This window comes from Corapipo altera, unplaced genomic scaffold, assembly GCF_003945725.1.
Source record: "Corapipo altera isolate COAL_440 unplaced genomic scaffold, ASM394572v1 57, whole genome shotgun sequence".
Classification (NCBI taxonomy): domain Eukaryota; kingdom Metazoa; phylum Chordata; class Aves; order Passeriformes; family Pipridae; genus Corapipo; species Corapipo altera.
In genome coordinates this window covers 8,277,196-8,296,780 of record NW_020884905.1, presented here as the reverse complement: position 1 = coordinate 8,296,780, position 19,585 = coordinate 8,277,196, and the positions used below count along the sequence as shown (strand labels likewise).

Here is a 19,585-nt window from a genome sequence, read left to right as displayed (position 1 = left end):
CAATCCTGGGGTAACTTCTCACTCCCTTGTACTGTGCTGACAGCTGCACTGCCTTTTTCAAAGTCAAAAAAGTGTCATGATTTTTCCTAGAATTCCTCCTTTAAAATTCTACTATTAGTGTTTCCTTAAGGAAACACTCCCTAAGAAACTCTGCTTATTCACATGCTGCTGCATTTAAAAGCTTTCTGCATCCTTTTCACACAAACACGTCCATTAGTGCATTGTATTTTGGGATGGAAATGTTCATCAACTTCTCAGGAATGATTGCCCCGTTTTTCTCATCTTCCTGGGAAATTTATGAATCGATATTTTCAGCTTCATTGCTGCCCAGGTTCTGTGAAACAATCCTTATGTTCAGATCTTTCTACGGGCTCATCAAACTGAAAGTCCTATTGAATTGGCTGCAGTTCTGTTTCCACCTCATTATGGTGGGTGGCACCGGAACATTTGGACAATTGGAGCAGGAGTCCTTTCTTCCCATTCCAAACAGGAAACTTTATTAGAATAAGAATTGAATTACTCCATCTCCTGCCTCCCCTCTGCGGCACTTAAATCTGAAGCCTTCACAGAGACCCTCCTCTTAACTTCATGGATTTGTGCAAAGGCACATGTCACAGTGGCTCTGTAAAACACCAGCACTCCAACTGTGTTCTCATTTCCATGTATACGTGTGCCATATTGAATAAAAAGGTTAGGTTTTCTTCAGATATTAGTTCTTATAACCACAGCCCTTTTTCTATACCCTGTGTAGAGGCCCCTGTCCAAACCAGAAATAATGCTGAATCGCATCTGCAGAGAAAATCCCCAGATGAATTTCAAATAACAAGTAGATTTGTAAAAATCAGGCTTTTCCAGCAGGCAAATCACAAACAAACAAAAACCTCTGCTTTCTTTTAAATCCATTAGTAGTTATGAACAGTTAAACCAGCTCTAGTCATTACCCAGCAATGAAAAATTGACAATAGAGTTATTAGGATAATATACGTAATTAATAGAAATATTAAAAGATTCACTATTAACCTGCATTTGCTCAGAATGCCAGAGGGGTGATTAGTTAGAATGGCACAGAATATTTTATAGTACTTACTGCTCTTATAAGAAGTCAGAGAGATGAAAACGGAGATCCAAGCCTCTGCTGGATTGAAGTATGACCTTAATGGTATTCAAATCTTTAAGCAGGAATGAAGATAAAGAGAACGTGGAAAAATTATGCTTTGAACTTACCAAAGGGATTAAGGCACACCAAAAAGATGTAACTTTTTTTGTCAGGTAACTGATATTTTAAAGTTAAGGTGTTCCAAAACTTTTTGGACTGGAAGCAATTCTCCATCTTTAACACTTCTCACAGTTCAATACGTTATTAATGATCAGGTTTTTATCTGAAAATGCTACAAATATCTCTTCATTGTGCATCAGATGCATAAAGTGCACAGAACAATTCTGTAAGTTATAAGCGGTCTGCAAATCACTGTCTCACATAAAATGTGTATATATTTTATGTACTTCAGCAAAACACAGGTTTAAGTTCACTTCAGAAACTATTTATTTAACTGCAGAAGTTGATAAAGTTGCAGCAGGGGTTTTATAAAATGTATAAAAAATTGGTTGAGGAAAAAGTAACAACAAAGATTTGTTGAGAAGAATCAGAGAAATATATTGTGGTTTATTAGTGCTGTGGCAGATGGATGGATTTTGTGGGAGCTGGGTTTGTCTGTGGAGAGGAGTCACAGCTGAATTCCAGAAGGCTCGGCCAGAGCTGGCCCCAATTTCTCTCTCCCGATAAACCGATGAGCTTTGTCTCCTTTTGTTATATGAGCTCAGAAAAGTCCAGGCATTAATAACAGTACAGTTAAAAGGAAAAAGAGGAGATCCCACACCTCATTATCCCTCTTCCTGTTTGAGAGAGGGTGTGAGACTGAATTAGTGTATGTTTGGGAAGCACTGGAAGAGCTAAGCATTGCAATAGAGATGCTAATTTAGAATTAAATAGATCACTGGGAACCAAGTTCACCAACAACAAATCTTGATTCAGTCACCTGGAAAACCCAACAAAGCTTTGATGCTATAGAAATTGCATGGATTCCTCTCCCTAAGTGTCTTCCTGTAGGAATGCAAAGTCACTTCCAACTAATATGACAAGACTATATATTGATTCCTTGCAAGGCCAAGACTCATTAAGGAAGGATATAAATCACTTTTCTGATTTGTAACTTCTAAAACTTTAATTTTGGAAAGGAACTTCACATACAGGTTCAAACTTTGACATCCCCCTTGTTAACTCCTGCTTAAAAAGGTGGAATCGACAGAAGTTGTTGGAGTCCTAGCCTTAGCCCTGCAAAACTTGAACATATATTCAAGACATATCTGAATGGATGAGAGATTGAGAAAGTTAACAAAAAACACATTTTCTGCCTTAAAGAAATATTTCCTCCTGACAGATTTTGGATTGCATGCTCTTTGAAATATTGGAGCTATCAAAGCATGTTCCCAGAGGAAAAAATACTAAAAGTTACCAGCACTAAGCGCAAAATATGGGACATCCACACAGACAAATACATGTCAGTATATGCAGATATAAAATCAAATCACACCTACAAATAACACAGGTATCAATAAAAATATTTAGGAAGGAGAAATTGAATTTCTTGGGAAAAGTCACAATTAAAATATTGTTGTTCATATTCAAGGACTACTTGGCAAGTCTGTCTTGTCCTGAACGTGCCTTTTGAACTCTCTGCTCTGTCGGACTGTCTGGGATAACTTGTTACAGCAGTCTGGGGAGACACTGGGACACTGTAAGGGGAAGAGGAGGGAAGGCAGGCTCTGGAGATGAATTCAGGGGTTAGTCTCTGCTTACCTGGGCTATAATTAGCAGTGGTATGTGACAGAACCAAAGCAGTTTTAATTTGAGCTAGTTTTGTTAATTTTTAAAATACGAAAATTCAAGATAAATGGCTGAAAAATTAAAGAGATTTCTAAGAAGGAGAAATCCAGTGGAAGAATGAACCTAAGTAACAAATTTTAGGTTAAGGTCATGATTTTGCTGTATTCACCATCATACAGTGAGGGTGCTGAATTGTGAGTATCCTGGAATTATCCAGACTTCAAACAGAAAAGGGTTTCCTTTTTAAGTACTTCTGTTTCCTACTATATAAATAATACCTCTCACCTTGTCACAACCCTTATCTGATGCATCAGAGTACAACTGAACACTTTTGATTCTATGATTTTTAGAACATTATTCATTCAAATGATCATAAAGTGGCAGAATAGTCAAGAAATGTTACATCTGGACACAGGTAACTAAGAAAATATGGTCCCTACCTTGTTCACAAGAATAGGGTGGATTGGGATGAAAGAGATTTTATTTTCTCTCATAAAGAAAAAACATATACAAAAAAAAGGTTCAGAAGAGGTTTCAAAAACAGTCAGAGAACAAAGAGAAAGAACAAAGTAGAGAGAAAGAGGGAGCTTCTTCTACAACTCATCTACTCCCTATGGGAAGAAGTACTCACTGAGTACTCAGCAGTCCTGGAAACCAAGCCACACTTTCTTGTGAAGTGTGAGAGGTGAGGTTTCAAAGAGGTAAAATTTTAAGTCAGAATGGAATATCTTCAGTTAACTTTTGTTTGCTTTGAGAATTCCCTACCTAAGGTGTCACCTGGAGCAGGCAGGATGCAGATATCACATGGAACTTGTCACTGTGACTCTGCCTTCCCTCTGTAAAACGGTGCTAACTCACCCCAAAGGACTTCTGAAACAATCCAATGAGCAGTTCTATCTATTTTTATAATATTTTAAATACTTTAAAACTTTGTTTCTTTTTTTTCTTTCTTTCTTTAAAGTCGATAGTGCATTTAGAAAAATTAAGCAGAAAATTAACTTTCCCAAATGTCTTCAGCAATTGGAGAATTTCCAGCAAGTGCCAGATCTTTCAAATGAACAAAATGTATCCTGATTTTGGCATTATAATCTAAAAGTTCTCATTAGCTTCTTCAATTCATTTAATATCATTTACCCCTCCCCACAAGTTTTTAGGTGGTGGAAAAGATTAAAGATGATCCCATAACAGTCTGTTCACTATTTTACATTCCCTGACCTTTTGTGTAATTTGATATGTTCCTTTGGATGTCTATTCCAAGCATGGTGGGTGAGAGCTTGATTTATAAACAGTGTGTGCACACAGGATTTTTATGTACTTTGTTCACCCCATCAGTTTTTTCTGTAGTCATTTACAGTCTATTTGCAATTCATTAAAGTACTTTTCTTTTTGTTAAAACGGTCTTTCCTTTTTTTTATGTTTCTATGCCAAAATAGGTTTCTTTAGAGAAAGGAAAGTCTTCAGATGCTGTGACAGCTGTTATGGGGTCCCCTGCTTATACTTCATGTTATGGATGTCTCAGCTGGAGCAGAAAAGGGGCAGGTTTGCTTTGAAGGAGGTTTTTGATAAAAATCCAGCTCTTTCCTTATCTTTGTCTTCAATGTTAAGCAATGGAAGATGATTCTCTCCACTAAAATTCAAAGAAAGTGTCTTTGAAAGAGCAGATTTCTTGGGATTTGGTGCAGGATAAGGATATTTTTCCTTTACTCATAGTAAGAGTTTAGGAGCACTACAATAGATGAAGAATGAATCTGCAAATGTAAAGCTTGTACCATTTCCTGCCTTGTTCTCAGCAGCCAGGTGTGCAGCTTTCCCAGTGCACTAGAAATGGGAATCCTCATTGGATGAGACATGGAAGGAGACCTCTATGAGGTGATAGAGTTCTCACAAGATCCCAAGGCTGGAATTCAGGATAGCTCAATTCCAAAGGAAAGGAGGCCCACCAACCTCTCAGGATTCTGGGGACCCAACTGATGTGTGTGACACTGTGGTGGTTTGGGGACGTTCCCAAACTACCTACAGAGGATCCATGGATTTGGTTCTCCAGGAACAGCAACATCCCACAGAAGAACAAACTTCAGAAAATGAATCTCCAGGTCCCCCTGTCCAGTAGCAAGTTTCTTTTTTCAAAGAGAATAGATCTAATTCAATGCACAGCTTAAAAACTTACTAAAAAACTCTGGTTTTTCTTCCCAAGTCCCTCACTGCTTCTCACCACTGAGTGTTTCTCTGCCCTCTGCCTCCTTTCAGGAGTACTGATGTGCTCTGCTCAGCCTGTTTAGTCGCTCTTTATTCACTGTATTTGGGGTTTTCTGTAGCCTGAGTAATGCTACAGCACAAATTTAGTTAAAATAGGAAAGCAAACAAATAAAAAGAGCCATTCTGCTGCTACACATTCCCAGTTCTGTGTAGCTGTCCTTTAGCAAAAGTAGCATATTTGTCAGCGCCAATTATTTGGAGGGATAAAAAGACAGTCTTTTGTTTCTTCTGTCATGTCCTACTTAGTAAAACCAATCCAGATACTTCCATTCTCTTCTAAATATACTGATTTTTCTCCCTTGAGCTCGGTGAGGAAGATGTACTGGATGAGGCATTAACTAAATGCCAGACATCCAGGGGGAGCCAGGGAATGTGGTGTCGTTAGCTATCCAGTAATCAAGGCAGAAGGCAGTTTTTAAGGATTTATATATGACCCAATTTTCTGTTTCTCTGATACTTGTACTTGTCATAATTTTCCTTGAGTATAAACCCTCCTGCATGAAAACCTTTGCTGGCAGGAAATGTCTTTTTGTTGTTGGTTACCTGCTCTGTGGCTCCAATCTGAGGGTTTACAGATAAAAAAAGAATGGTTTCATCCCTCTCCCTTGCACTGCAGTTAATGGCAAATGTTACTGTGCTCTGGAAAGGCTTTCTCTCTCTCTGTGGGGAGAACTATTTCTGATCCCCAATGTAGCAGTTAATAAAGTCTCAATAGTCTTTCCACCATTTCCCTCAGCACCCGTTTGCAGTCCTAAAACTCCACTGCTGCTGTCACTCTCCAGCCTCTCCAATCTTCTCTGCCAAATGATGTTTTCCTTAGCAGGAACTTCCAATGTAGCCCCAATTGTTTCTGTTTTATTGAGGGATTCCTCCTGAGTGGATTTTTCGATAGCGTTTTTAACCACACCAGCAGCCACGCTCCTCTAAAGCAAAATTATCTGCAGCTCCCCAAGATTTAATAGCAGTAAAGTTTTTAATGCTATCTTACTCAAGTCCCCTGAGCCTGCAATAGGTTCCTTCTCTTAATATTCCATTATGTCTGACAAGCTCTTGCCATCCATGGAGAGAGATTGGATCTTGTACTTCAGGCTTCCAGACTATCACATTTCCTCCCTTTTCTAAAACACATTCTTCTCTTTCCTGGAGGTCATTCCCCCTCGTCTGGGAGTGGAGCGTGCCCACAAACAGTACAGAACAGGAAATCTAAGTCCAAAGAATTTTCATCTTTTGGTAAAGGCGGGTATTTTTAGGATATGTTTTGACCTTGGATCTGTTTTCCTTCTCTCCAACAGTTATAAAGCTGTTTCAGAGAGAGATGTTTCTCAGCAGCACAAGAAGGGTAACTCACGGTCAACACTGAGCCCAGCAGTGCAGGGGACACACACTGGCACTTCCACGCATTGGGTGGCAAAATTAAGACCTTAGGAAAAAGGAATTCAAAAAAGAATTCAAATCCTACCTGTGTCAAACCAGGCAGTGACAGTCCTCTCAGTAACACACCTTGTCTGCACAACCGTAATTCAGAATAAACAATGGCTGTGCTGAGAGGAGTGAGGAGTTCCAACAACTATAGCGAATTTAGGGACAATTTGGGTAGGGACTTGTGTTGACAGTGTTTGGGTAGGGACTTGTGTTGACAGTGTTATCACCTGATTTGCGTACTTGCATATTCTGAAAGTAACAATGTAAGACCACAGAGATTTTTTTCACTAATATTTAAGACACTCAGACAAAAAGCAGTTAGTTTTATTGAGAGTTGTACTTCTACTCTGTCTTTGCAAGAATATTAGTATATAAACAATGCAACCTATACCTTTAGATATCTGTAAATAATCACCAATTTAGAGTTATAATCTATCCCATTCTACAGTCTTGCCACTTTGTGATTTTTGAGTTATGGATTGATATTCAAAACTGAATTAAGACAAATATTTGGATACATTCCTTCTACTTATAGTTACAATTCCACTTTTACTAAGTCCAGTTCTGAATTCCAACAGTTAAAAATCGGATGTAGGTCTTTGATGAAAGGATCATCACCTGAACCAATAATTGTTATCTTTGCAAACCTCACCATTTACACTGCCTGTACAGTGACAAAATGTATAAATCACCCCCAAGGCTCCTAATTACTCTCATTAGCAGTTGGTTTGTTATCCTGCAGGTGAACCACTGATCCTGCATTGTAAGGACAATAGCTGGGCCTGGCTTGCAGCCAAGCCTTGGCTGTATTTAGCATAACTAAATGCCACGTGCAGGGCCAGACTGAGCCTCCAGAAACTCAGATTTTGGGGATGCAGCTCTGAAACTTCCTTAACATATTCATCTTATTTGCTTTATCCACTTAGTGACAGTACAAGAGGTGATGGCTTGCATTGCTACCTGTCAACACTAATTACAACACCCTAAAATTCCAGTGTTTTCACCAGGCATGATCACATAAGAGCAGTTACACCATCAACAGTTGCCAAGTAATATTCACTGTATGTGTTTATGTATTATCACTCTCTCTGTTATTCCAGCATGGCAAATACCAACTGTTAATACTACACTGTAATTTCTGTCATGTTCCCTAGTGCCTGGTAGGTGTGTTTATTTGTTTAGCCTCAGAATAGAATTATTAGAACTCATAAATTAAAAGTTGATTGTTGAAAAAATTATTAAGGCAGCTGGGAATTATCTGTGTTCATAGAGAAAAATTGTTTTATGGTGATCTACTACTATACAGCTACTACAGAGTATATATGTACTTCTGCTGGATGTATTTACATTTGATTCTGCTCAGCACTCTGTTTTCTCTCCGTTTGACTCCAACACAATTCCACCAGAGTAACAGCAATAAGAGATGAAGTGTTTACCTCCTCTAGTAAATAGAACATCGTGGCAAAAACACTGCCTCGACAGCCCTTTACCTGTGCTGCTGCTTTCACAATTAGAATTGCAGGAGCATTAGCAGGGAAACCTGATGTGAAGAGCACTGGATTTGCTGGGGATTCTATGCCTGGAGTAGCTGAAATATTTAGATATGCGCATCTAAACAATCCTGAAAGGAATAAACAAAATCAACCCCCAGGTACCACTGTGGAGGAAAAGGCAAAGGATGTGATAGCCCATGAAGCAGATTGACCAAAACCTTCTGCATCTTGCTTTAAAATTTAGCAAGAGTGTTTAAATGCTGCTGTGCCACTCCTTGTCTGCACAAGAGAACTGCTGACAGTGCGGTTTTAGAGTAAAGATGGAGTACAATCTGTATGCAAATGAGATGTTAATATGGCATATAAAAGTAAAATTCAATAAAACAAGTTTTCACTGAGCACCGAGATCACAGAAATTTGGCCATGCCTTGGCTTTGGCACCTCACGGGATTTTTGCTGACTCAGTTTTCCACCCCTCCTATGCAGTTTATGTGTGTTGTGTGATTTAGCAAATAAAACTAAACAGCATCTTTACTGCTAATGAAGTGAGATATGGGCTTTTACTTGTGTCCACTGCCATTTAATGACCTAAATATCTCCAGCACTCTCGATGGCAGGGTTGAAAGCCATATTGATTGCCCCGAAGTTTCTGCTGCTTGCAAAGAGCTCCACTAAAAAACAGTGACTCAGCTGCAGAAAGTAAGGTGGTTGTAAACATGGCTTGGATGGGATACTGCTGGAGTAAAGAAATTGTAAGAGTAAAAAATTCTGGCCTCAAGCGTTTGTTGACAACCTGTGATTTTCAACAACATTTGGAATAGTCTGCTGGTAAAATTCAACACCACCCAAACAGCCAACAAAGTGCTTAAGGAGTGAGGAAAACAAGGAGCTGTCCATCCCTAGCTGGAAAAAACTGAAATTCAGACCTAACAGAAGAATTTTACAGGTTAAATAAAAACATGGGTTAACTATGAAATTGCCCTCAATACTCCTATTTGGAATACATTTTGCTAACCATGTTAATTTTCACAGAATCCTTTGGCTGGAAAAGACCTCTAAGATCACAGCGCTTTACAAACGTGAATTAATGACTCATCAGTCACTGAGGTGAGAGTTCAACCCCCATTTCACACAGCAAGAACCAAAAAATCCTAGAGAGAAATTTAAAGGTTTTTCTGCCCAATATTTTGCCAGAGTGACTTTCCAAGCCCCTTAGGAGTTTAGTTTACAACAGTGTGCTTTTTCTTACTCTGGTCTTACACAGTGCCTAAGCTATGGAGCTACAACAAGGATTTTATAGTATACAGCCATGGATTTGACTCAGATGCTATGCTAGTATTTTTTGTTTAAACTAAATTAACTACGTTTTGTTACTGTAACTGCCAGAAATTCCTAATTCCCTTTTAAAGCAATTGGGCAAAACTGAAGAGGCAACATCCTTCTTTAGGATTTATATAAAGAATGAACATTTATTTTACCCATAAACATAAAACCCCAATTTACTCCATCCAGTGAGCATTCCTAATTTCTGGGGCTCTGTCTTTGAATATTTACTCAAAAAGTCCAGAAACCTCATGCTATTTTCATGGCATTTCTTCACGGTCCATGTTTTGTGTGTGAGTTTGAGATTGTGTGCCAAAATCTCTCTCCTCTTCACATTCAGTTCAGAAAGGGCTGTTGAGTCAAACTCTGGGTTTCAGAAGACAAGATTTGCAATTTTTATTGCTTTGTTTTACATCAGTACTTCAACACTCCACTTTCACTGCCAGGGCAGAGTACTGCACAGAGTGTGGGGATGAACAAAGCAGGGAAGGTGAGGGTGTGAGCAAAGACAGAAAGAGTTCAGCAGGAAAATGGATAGCTGAGCTCCTTGCTTGGCAAACCAGTATGAAACAGTAATGATTTGCAGGCACTGCAGAACAGATGATCTTTAAAGATTTAAAAGAGAATATGTTCTCCGCTTTGAAAGAGAAATAGTGACTTTTCAGATTTGAAAAAATCCTCATACCTTTGCTTGCAGTTTGTATTCAGCAACGAAAACTCCAGAAAAATCCCCCTCTTTACCTCCAGTGACCTATTGAATCCTGCAATTATCTTCCAACTCTTCTCAGGTATTACCATAAAAAGAATAATAACAACAACAGTGGGTTTTCTATCAACATAAATATTTATAGTTAGATTTTAATAAAATTCATGCCATTTTCCTAATAGAAAATAACCTAATGATCTAGCAGGTTATGCTTGTCCTGGGGTTCCCTTATTTGCAGATCAAGAGGAGATTTCTTAGGAGATGTAAATTGGAGTGATCTTTATTTCAGTAGCTCTGCCTCAAACAAGATGCTGTCTTTAATCACCCCATAGGCAAAGGATTTATTCCTACAGGAATGAGGAATGTGAGGATTCTCCTCTGTTTATATTGGTGAAAGCAACTGGTTTGCTTCTGAAGGCTGGGTCAACTCTGCTGTTCTGTCATACCCAGGTGTGCTCAGTCCCTGTGGGTGACAACCCCCCCCCCCGGTTTTGGAAAATCCTCCTGTGATGTTTGGTAATTGTGTTCAACCTGGAGTGCAGGAAGAGCAGCTGCAAACCCTTTAAATAACGTGTCTTAAAGCCAACACTTGGATTTACTCCAGCAAATACTGTGTGTTTAGTAACAGCTGATAACAAAACACCATTTCCCGTGCTATGACTAGTCTTTAAGCATCAGTAAAAATGTACTTAATCAATTTATATTAAATTACTCTGCAATCATCATGGTAGTTTAAGCCTATGCCTATGTATATTAGACATTTTATCAGATAATTATTATGTTCTCTTAACTTCTGAGCATTACTTGATCTTTTATATCTATACAACTGGTATCTTTAAATGGATATTTTATTATATCTGGGCTACCACAGTCAGTGTGGCTGCACTGTCTTCGAAAGGCATTTAAAGATGATGCTTTTTAATTGTCTGTGCTGAGGATTATGGTCAAGGACTCTTACCTCCACGATGTGCTGTCCTTCTTCAAAGCACTTTCCTACCCTCTCTTTATTCCTGTGGTACAAACCTGCCCTGTTGATGAAAGTGAAGCTAAATAATTTTGCCACAAAGTAATCCTGAACCCAGTCTTTCATCCCTGTGGTTTCCCTGGGCTTTTAAGGTACCAACACAAACATTAATTTTGGATTACTCCACGAATTGGCACAGCACAGTTTTCTCTCCACTTAAGGAGTTCAGAAGCCTTGACCTTTTTCTACCTCTGCTGCTCACTTCCACTGTCCTCTTGTACAAGTTCCTTAATTTCTCTATGTCTTACTGTCTACACCATAAAAAAAAAGTAAAAAAATTAATGAAGAACATATGCTATTGAAATTTTGGCCTGCAAACACTGTGTTTATTTAAGCACAGCACTATGCACAGGAAAGCAGTAACACTTCCTTTGTGTGTCCCTACCAGTGCCATTTTATGTTCTGATGTGAAATATAACCATTTTACATTATTACAATTGGAAATGTCTCTTGTCAGGATCTATTTATAATTATGGAAGTGTTTCCCTTGAGTACCCTTAGCAACTAATTTCAGGATCAGGATAAATAGAAAATAAACTTATGCTGGGCTGTGTAGACATTTATCAAATCAAATGATTACAGAAAATTAATCTTTCCGTAGTGGTCTATCAAGTCACAAGAAACCAAGTGCATTTTAAATGCATGAATATCAATGGTGGGGAAAAAATAAACAAAACCCCATGACCACCCACCCACCCAACCATAAACATTGATCCTATGAAAAAATCTAAATATGAGTAATTTTTCCTCTCACTACCTCGCTAGGCCCTCACTGTGAATTTCTTTGGCAAACAAACCAATTGGATGGGCAAATATTTGCTCAATTTTCCAAGTGTGCGGGCTCTGAAATTTTTCAGTTGCTGTCTGTTCACTCGTTTTCTTTTTATAAATAGGATTTTTAAGAGACTTTAAACACATTTATGTGGATCACCAGAACACGAGGCTCTTGGAGGGAAAAATTTGCTCATTATCTATTGAGATAATTTAATGACATTCAGGAGGCTTTAGGTTATCTGTATATACCTGGTTTAAACCTCAAGTTTGTTTTTAGAAGCTATGTGAGCTAAAACGCTAAGGGCCAACCTTGATAGGAGATCTTGATGCTTCTGCAGTTGTGTCATTGTAAACAAGGTTAGAACATGGGCTGGAAGCATCAAGAGCCTTTGACCAACCCAGATAAGACTCTGCTCAGGCATCTATTGCTCTCCTCCTGTTGAACCCTAATCCTTTCATTTCCAGAGATCCATGCAAGGGGTGCTGCCTCCCAACAGGTGATGGCATAGATCTCCTCAGAGCCATCCCATGCTGTGTCCAGCAAAAGCAGCCCTAATACATCTAAAGGAAGCATTCTTGGAATGCTCTCCACCACACCTGAGCTGGAGCAGCTCAGTAACCAGGCACAGGCTCCCCTTCTCCTGCTCCAACAGGCACATTCCCAAAGCCACCTATTTATTTAATGTTAATGCCTCGTTGTCTTGACATTCATCATGTGCTAAGCTGGGAAAGTAATTAAAGTTAATTCCTGCTTGGGGGAGGATGAGAAAAGGTGGGGGGAGCATCCTCACTGTAAATTCTTATTCATATTTCTTTCCTGTTTTGTGATTCTCAATCGGAGTTTTCTAATAACAGATCATTTCTTTTTGTCTAACTTTAATCTGCCCCTGCTTGACAAGCACCATCCTTTTCATTGAAGGGTAAGACCACTTAAAGAAAGGCCAATAAGCCCTTGCACTGCTCAGCTGACTGGGGTGATTTGTCACCCTGTGCAGTGGTGGTCACACCAATGGATTTATCTCAAGGTAAATGGAGATGCTGAGACCTGGGACCTGGAGCTTTGATTAAGGCCCCCTTTTTGTAGTGTTGATAGATGTTGCTTGTGTTTATCTATTTGAAATGCCACTAAATCTGTGAATACAATGGAAAAAGAGAGTAGTTTGCAGCTGAAAACATATTAGTGATTTATGTTTCACTAAGAAGCACAATAGAGAGACAGAGGCTATTAAGAGGAGCTATTTTCATGAGAAATAGTTCTGCTTTAAAACATTATCAACCACACCTTGATAAAGACCTACATGCATGCATAATGGTGTTTACTTATCCCTTTAGTTGAGTGCAATATACATTTGGAATGCACAGCCCCAAATTATTAATAAGTCAGGAGACACTTTGCCATGCAAATGCACAGGAATAGGATACTTTGCATGTTAATTGTCTTGCAGAGAAAAAGCCAGAGTAAAGCACTGACCCGGGACTTCAGGTGGACTCCACATTTCTTAAAACAGCTTCAGATCCTGCTGACCATTATTGCCAGCATTTATTCACAACATTTTAGTAGAAATAACCAGTGGGGTGACACAAAGGGATTATAATGCATCGATATAAGTTATAACATGAATCAATGTCAACAAGACGCACCCATTGAAATGAATAGGGTCAGATGAGAATGCTGGATCACCCTGACTGCCTGACAGTTACAAATGCATAACCTACTCTGCATAATAGGAGTGTACAAACCAGTAGAGATTTGTAAACTTGGTTCATTTCAAGCAGAACTGACCCACAGGAACAGAAAAAGGCAAAGCCAACTGAGCTGTCTGGAAATAAGTGATTCTGTAGTTTGTTGTTTAACGAAAGGCATAATGAGGTTTCATTTTCTCAAGCTTGAACAGAGAACATGGACCTGAACTGCTGTGAGGTAGCCAAGCTATTTATCCACAACTTCAATTAAAAGGCAAAGATAACACATTCTCTTGCAAACACGTTTCTGTTTACAAATGCAAAATAAAGCTTCAGTGCTCTGCCCCGTGTATGCAAATCCAAAGGCATGCTGCAATTACATGTTTGGAATTAACTGCTCTGTGTTATGATTTATTGAAATGTTCAGAGGATTCTTAATGAACAGCGGTGGAGGGGGGGAAGGCTGGATAATGTGTGTGCACCTGGAGCATGAAAACTAGTACAGTAAGTTATGTACCTGTAGGGTGATGCTCTGGCTGTGGCTTGGCACTGCAGTGCACCGAGAGTGTAGCAAAGCTCTTAAATCTGGACAACACCTGCACCTCATTTGCTTTACAGAAGCGCCATGACCTGACTGCTGATGGTGAGCCCTCCCTTCCATCCTCGGGATTATGACAAGTTATTAATTGCCACCATTAGCTGCAGCAGCCTGCCTGAGATCTCTGCTGCTCTCTGGAGGTGAGAAACTGCGCGTGTGGATGCGGAGAGAGGAGCCGGGAAGCACTGGGGCAAACAGAGCAACAACCTGCCCAAAAGGGATTGTGAGGTTGTGAATAATTTATTAGAAAACATTTTTCTTTGTCCTTCCCACAGACCCACAAATCCTCCCTGAGCGCTCTTTACCAGCCTTGCAGATAATGTACTTACACATCTCAGAGCTTGCTAAATAGACTGAGCAGGCCAGAGTTCACTCCTCACATGCTCCTGCCGAGTGCCTGGCACAGATGAGACACCCTCATCCTCTCCTGGAAGTCCTTCCTATGGAATTCTTTTGTAATTAGCTAGAAAAGTGAATAAAAAATGACAAGTCAATGCTTGGAAAACAATTTCCCCCCCCTTTTGTTTATAACTGTATACTGAGTATGTTAGTTCCCAAATTTCAGCACGGATTCACACCTCATTTCACCCTCCTTCATGCTCTTGCTTGAAGGTGCTCAACCTGTCTCATTAATGTTTTCAGACACAAAACATCATATCTCACCACCTAATAAAAAGGTTGTGATGGAAACAGAGAAAAGCAAGTTCATAACAGGACAGAGAGAGGAGTGTCAACTTTAGTGATTTACTGTGCAGCCACTGGCACACTGTGGGGAACTTTGGGTAGGAGTGAAAGACCACAGGTTTCAGAGAGGACAAGAAGGGAAGGTGACCGGGATGAAATACAAACTGATGTCAGCAAATAGAGCTTTGAGGGAGCTGTGCTGGTTTGGAGCACCTGAAGAATGTCTTGAGACATGCTCCTGCTTGAGCATGACCAGGGTTTGGGTGTGTGGGTCACCCAGAGGAGGAGTCCTCTGGAGAATGTGCACCCAGGGTTCCCTCCACAGGAATCCAGAGAAGAGAGCAAGAGAGAAAAGAAGAGTCTGTCTTTGTCTCTGTCTCATCCAGATCAGGAGTTAGGATGTGGCCAGTGATTGCTCCCACACTACAAACTCAGAAGGATGTCAAAGACAGACATAGTCCAGTGGGGTAAATTACAGAGAGAACCTGAAATGTCAAAGGAGCCAAAGAAAAATCTGTATTTTAGCAACCCTTTCACAATATTTACAAGACATCCAATACCACCATGTTCAATCTCTAACAGAATAAAAATATTCAGCAAATTAACAGGATTTATTTTAAATACCATTTTTAATTTATGCTATCTGTCCAAACCTTTCAGTTCCTCTCCCTGGTCATCTTAAACAAAACATTTCAGTGTTTTTAATTTTGTATGGAAATAAATTACATACAGAACTTACACAACTGAAATACCATTTGGCTGGGTAAGAAAGGGTACAATATGGTTTTTATAGGCCATATGTAGGTGTAATGTACTTATAATTGTGATTAGAAATAAGCACCACAACAGACTTCATCAGAATCCTCTCCAAGAACTGTAAAGGCCAAACATTTTATATTTAGTAAGCAATCCCATCATAGTGTACAGTGTTCTTCTATTTGTTATTAGATAATCTAAAGCTTAAAAGTGTCTTCTTAGGTTGGTTTGTTTATATTTTTATCTAACCATCAATACCTCAAGAGCAGCACAAGAGTTCATACCTCCACATACCTTTAATATGTCCATATAAAAGTAAAATTAATGTGGAAATACAACTTGTAGAGATTATAAGTAATTACTAATACTGAAGTATATGCTAAGCCTGAGTTTATAGTAAAGCCTGGTGAAACTTTAAGTCAGAGGAACAAAATTTTGTGAATCTTCTGGGGTGTTTCCCATGACTTCCTCTGGGGAACATTCTCACACGTAATGTTACAAATCAGAGGCAGTTCTGGTGCTGCTCATGCACTGCAGCCTTAGCTGGAACACCAACCCTCTCCAAGTGCTCATGTCTGTTTTAATAAGAAACCCTTCAGTTTGATCCCCAGAGTGAGAAACTCCTGTCCAGGCAGAGGTTCAGGACAGAATCCAAGGGTTTGGAGAGGGATTGGGTTCAACTTCCTGAGCAAAGAGCTCTGACCACTGTGTTCTCATGTAATGCTCATTTTAAAGAGAGTGAAATCCCTCCTCTTTCAAAGAATACTCATATGCTTCTCCCATTGGGGATGCTTTGGGACTCAGGTGGAAAGAATCACTTCCTTTAAGTGATTCTTGACCAGGCAGATGCTGTTCCAGCTTTGCTCAATTCCCCTAAGTTCCTTTCTTGTGACCAGGACCAAACCACTGACCACAAAACTCATCTTTCCAGCCCTGGCCTGGCCCTGTACCTTCACCCAGGCACGGAAAACACAACGTTCTGTGCCTCACTAGGAGTTCTCCAGCCCTTTAGTCCATTGGGCCTGACCTCCTTCTTCCCCATCTCCTCTTCCTGCTAATCCTCAAAGCATCACACTGTGTGATTGTCTTTTGCACCCTGTAGGAAGGGTAATACTACATTAAAAATAACTGTACATTGTATGAGTTATAATCCAAACATAACTTATAAATGAGTTACACCAGTATATGGAAATGAGGAAGTTGTTTTCTCCGTGTCCTACAAATGTACTTCTAATTGGCCTTTGGTTATACTGCAAATTTAAAGTCTACCTATAACACAATGTGAAGTATATTGATCTCGATCTAAATCCTGTTAGACTACATGGAAAAACTCCCCGGAATTCAAGTAACCTCTGCTACTTCCATGTTATTCCTTAGTTTTGGGTGCTTGATTTCACAACTCAAACAATGCTCTGTTCACATTGTTTTCTTATGGAGCAATAAAAATACAGTTTTCCTTACATTTATCATTCTTTGATAGAACCATTAATAGAGTTTAAAAAGAAAAATAAATTATGTCAATTTTAACAAGCCAGAATGTTATGATGTCCAATATGGACAATTAATATTTTACCAGCTTCATTTGCCTAAAATAAAACTTTGCTCTCATCTGTTCCCTCAAATTTCTCAGTAATACAGCCATTAGTTTTAGTTCTTAATTGTAATGGTAATAGTCATGGAAAACCAGTTAATATAGTGGGATAGCGCTGCAACTCCCAACTGGGATCTCCCTGGGAGTAGGAACCAGTGTGCTGGAGAACTTGCTTATTCAACAGGGATGTTGGTGAGCAAGATTTTTTCTATACAGAATATATAGATAAATGTATCAAATATAGCAATATAAATGCAGATAGTTTTATACAGGTATGGGTATATGTGCACACTGCAGTGAGCAGCTTTACTGCATTCTGCTCTATGTCATGTTGCAATGGTCAGAGAGAGATCAGCAAGTTATGAATTTGAGTTTGACTCGTGGTTCTAGAACAGCAGGAGGACAAAAGGAAAAAGCCAGCCAGAGATCTAACAGAGAGAGAGAAATTCAGGAACCATACAAGTCTCTTTTAGGCACAGTGAGAAATCCAAAGCTCACATCTAACTCCCAAAGGTGTTTTTTGGTGCCGTTTTGAGAACCAAACCTGTCTCTGGTGGAGGCAGCAGCTGACGAGAGGACAGCAAAGGGTTAAACTCTGGGACAAGCTGTGCACACACCCCAGGTATGTTTGTTTGGGGAGAAATGAATGGAGTCACTGTGAGAAGCAGAGTGTTATTTTAACACCTATTCTCTCCTTGGCTCTGTGGCCAGTTCACATGGAACTGAGTGTTTCCATGGAGGAGCGAATCCATCTGTGTTTTCTCACCTGCAGGTGTTGGGGGTTTAATTAAAAGATCTAACTAATATGTTGCTATTTTGTGAAGGAATGTGAATTATAGCAAAGGCAAATTATGAATGATAATGAGAGACAGAATAACTCACTTGGAAGTATTTTTTGTGTGCTTTTCCCCCCTTCTAACACAGGAGAATGTACAGGAATGAAATAATCAAGAATGAACACTAATTTACTCTCAAGTCATCCTTGTACATGCAAGCAAGGCAGATATAGTTTCATTGGCATGGAGATTGCACCAATTTAATCAGCACAACCACTTAGAGCTTGACTATTAGTAAAAACCATAAGATGCATTAAGGAAAGCAGACTTCTTACACAGAGTTTAAACAACCTGCCTTCCAAATTCAGACACGTGCAGTAAATTCGTTTGCCATTTGCAATAATCAGTCCTTCAAGCTGCTGCTCTGGGTATATAAAGGACACACAGGTGAGTTTCACAACCTGCATGGGACCACCTGAATTCTAGAGAGTTTGGATCCTTTCTCTTTATTAGTATTAGGAAGCAGGATTTTGAGCATAATCACGTCACTTTGATGCAAACATTAGGACTGGAAGCATTTCTGTGCAGTATGTTTTACATAGTGAAATATGCTTTATGTCTTGAAATCTCACATTCAGAACAGAATATAAATAACTCTATTATGACTGCTCAGAATGGTCCTACCTTTCTCTCCATGTATCTGACATGATGGATATAGAAGGATCCTTTTAGAAAACTTTTGGGAAAGCATTCATCCAAAATCTCCCTAAATTACCATCAGGACATATCTTTATTTTATTACTCTGCCCCAGATTCTTGCTCCTCCAGACCTCATCATCTCACAGGGGCCAAGAGATCCAAGCAGACAGTGACAGGCTGCTCATTTAAAAGCCAGTGGAAAGAAAGGTAAATAAAATTGGTCCAAGAGGCTGAGAGAGCCTGGGGCAATATCAGAGGACTCAGAGGCATTTAAGAGCCATAATACATGGGACAAACTACAACACAATTCCAGCAAGTCTCTCACTCCCAATCAAAATACACACTATAGATCTCTCATGCCTATAAAAATTACAGAGAAATATACTTGTCAAGGTGAAATAATAAAGGAAAAGAGGAAAGTGATGAAATGATGGAAAAGAGAGAAGAGGAGGGCAGGTAATGGCTAGGGGAAAAAAAAAAAAAATAGTTGGTCATTAGGTGACAGTGCATAACCAGGCACTGGGGTAACAGAGAGAATGAGGGAAGAAAGAGTGAGAGAAAGGCAAAAAAACAACAGAGAAGAAGGACAGAGGGAAGAGAGATGGAAGCAGCCCAGTGCCAGAGGGAGCAGTTCTTAATTACAGTGGGGTGGATTTGCTGTGTAACATAACCCATTCTGTTCTATTAATCATTAGTATCTGGGTGCCTCCAGTGGCACATGAAGTATATGTTATCTGTCCTCTGGTCATTTCTCTGGGGAAAGATGTGTGTCCAGTGGGTATGGAGAGATTCCTTTTCTTCTTTCTTAATATACATGTTGTTGTGTTTTCAGTTTCGAGATGGCAAGGTCAAAGAAATACTCCTTCCCTTGCACAAATGTGTCTTTGAGGCATCAGGGAATTCAGGAGCAAGAGAA

At 39.5% G+C, this 19,585-nt stretch overlaps 1 long non-coding RNA gene across 1 annotated transcript; it reads right to left on the bottom strand.

The window, feature by feature from the left end:
- Window positions 1–521: 521 nt before the first annotated feature.
- LOC113951016 lies at window positions 522–3,756 on the bottom strand. The gene is made up of 3 exons (XR_003528971.1): window positions 3,650–3,756; window positions 1,088–1,169; window positions 522–622 (listed from the first exon to the last, which is right to left on the bottom strand). It is a non-coding gene; the product is annotated as an uncharacterized LOC113951016 (long non-coding RNA).
- Between the last annotated feature and the right edge of the window lie 15,829 nt (window positions 3,757–19,585).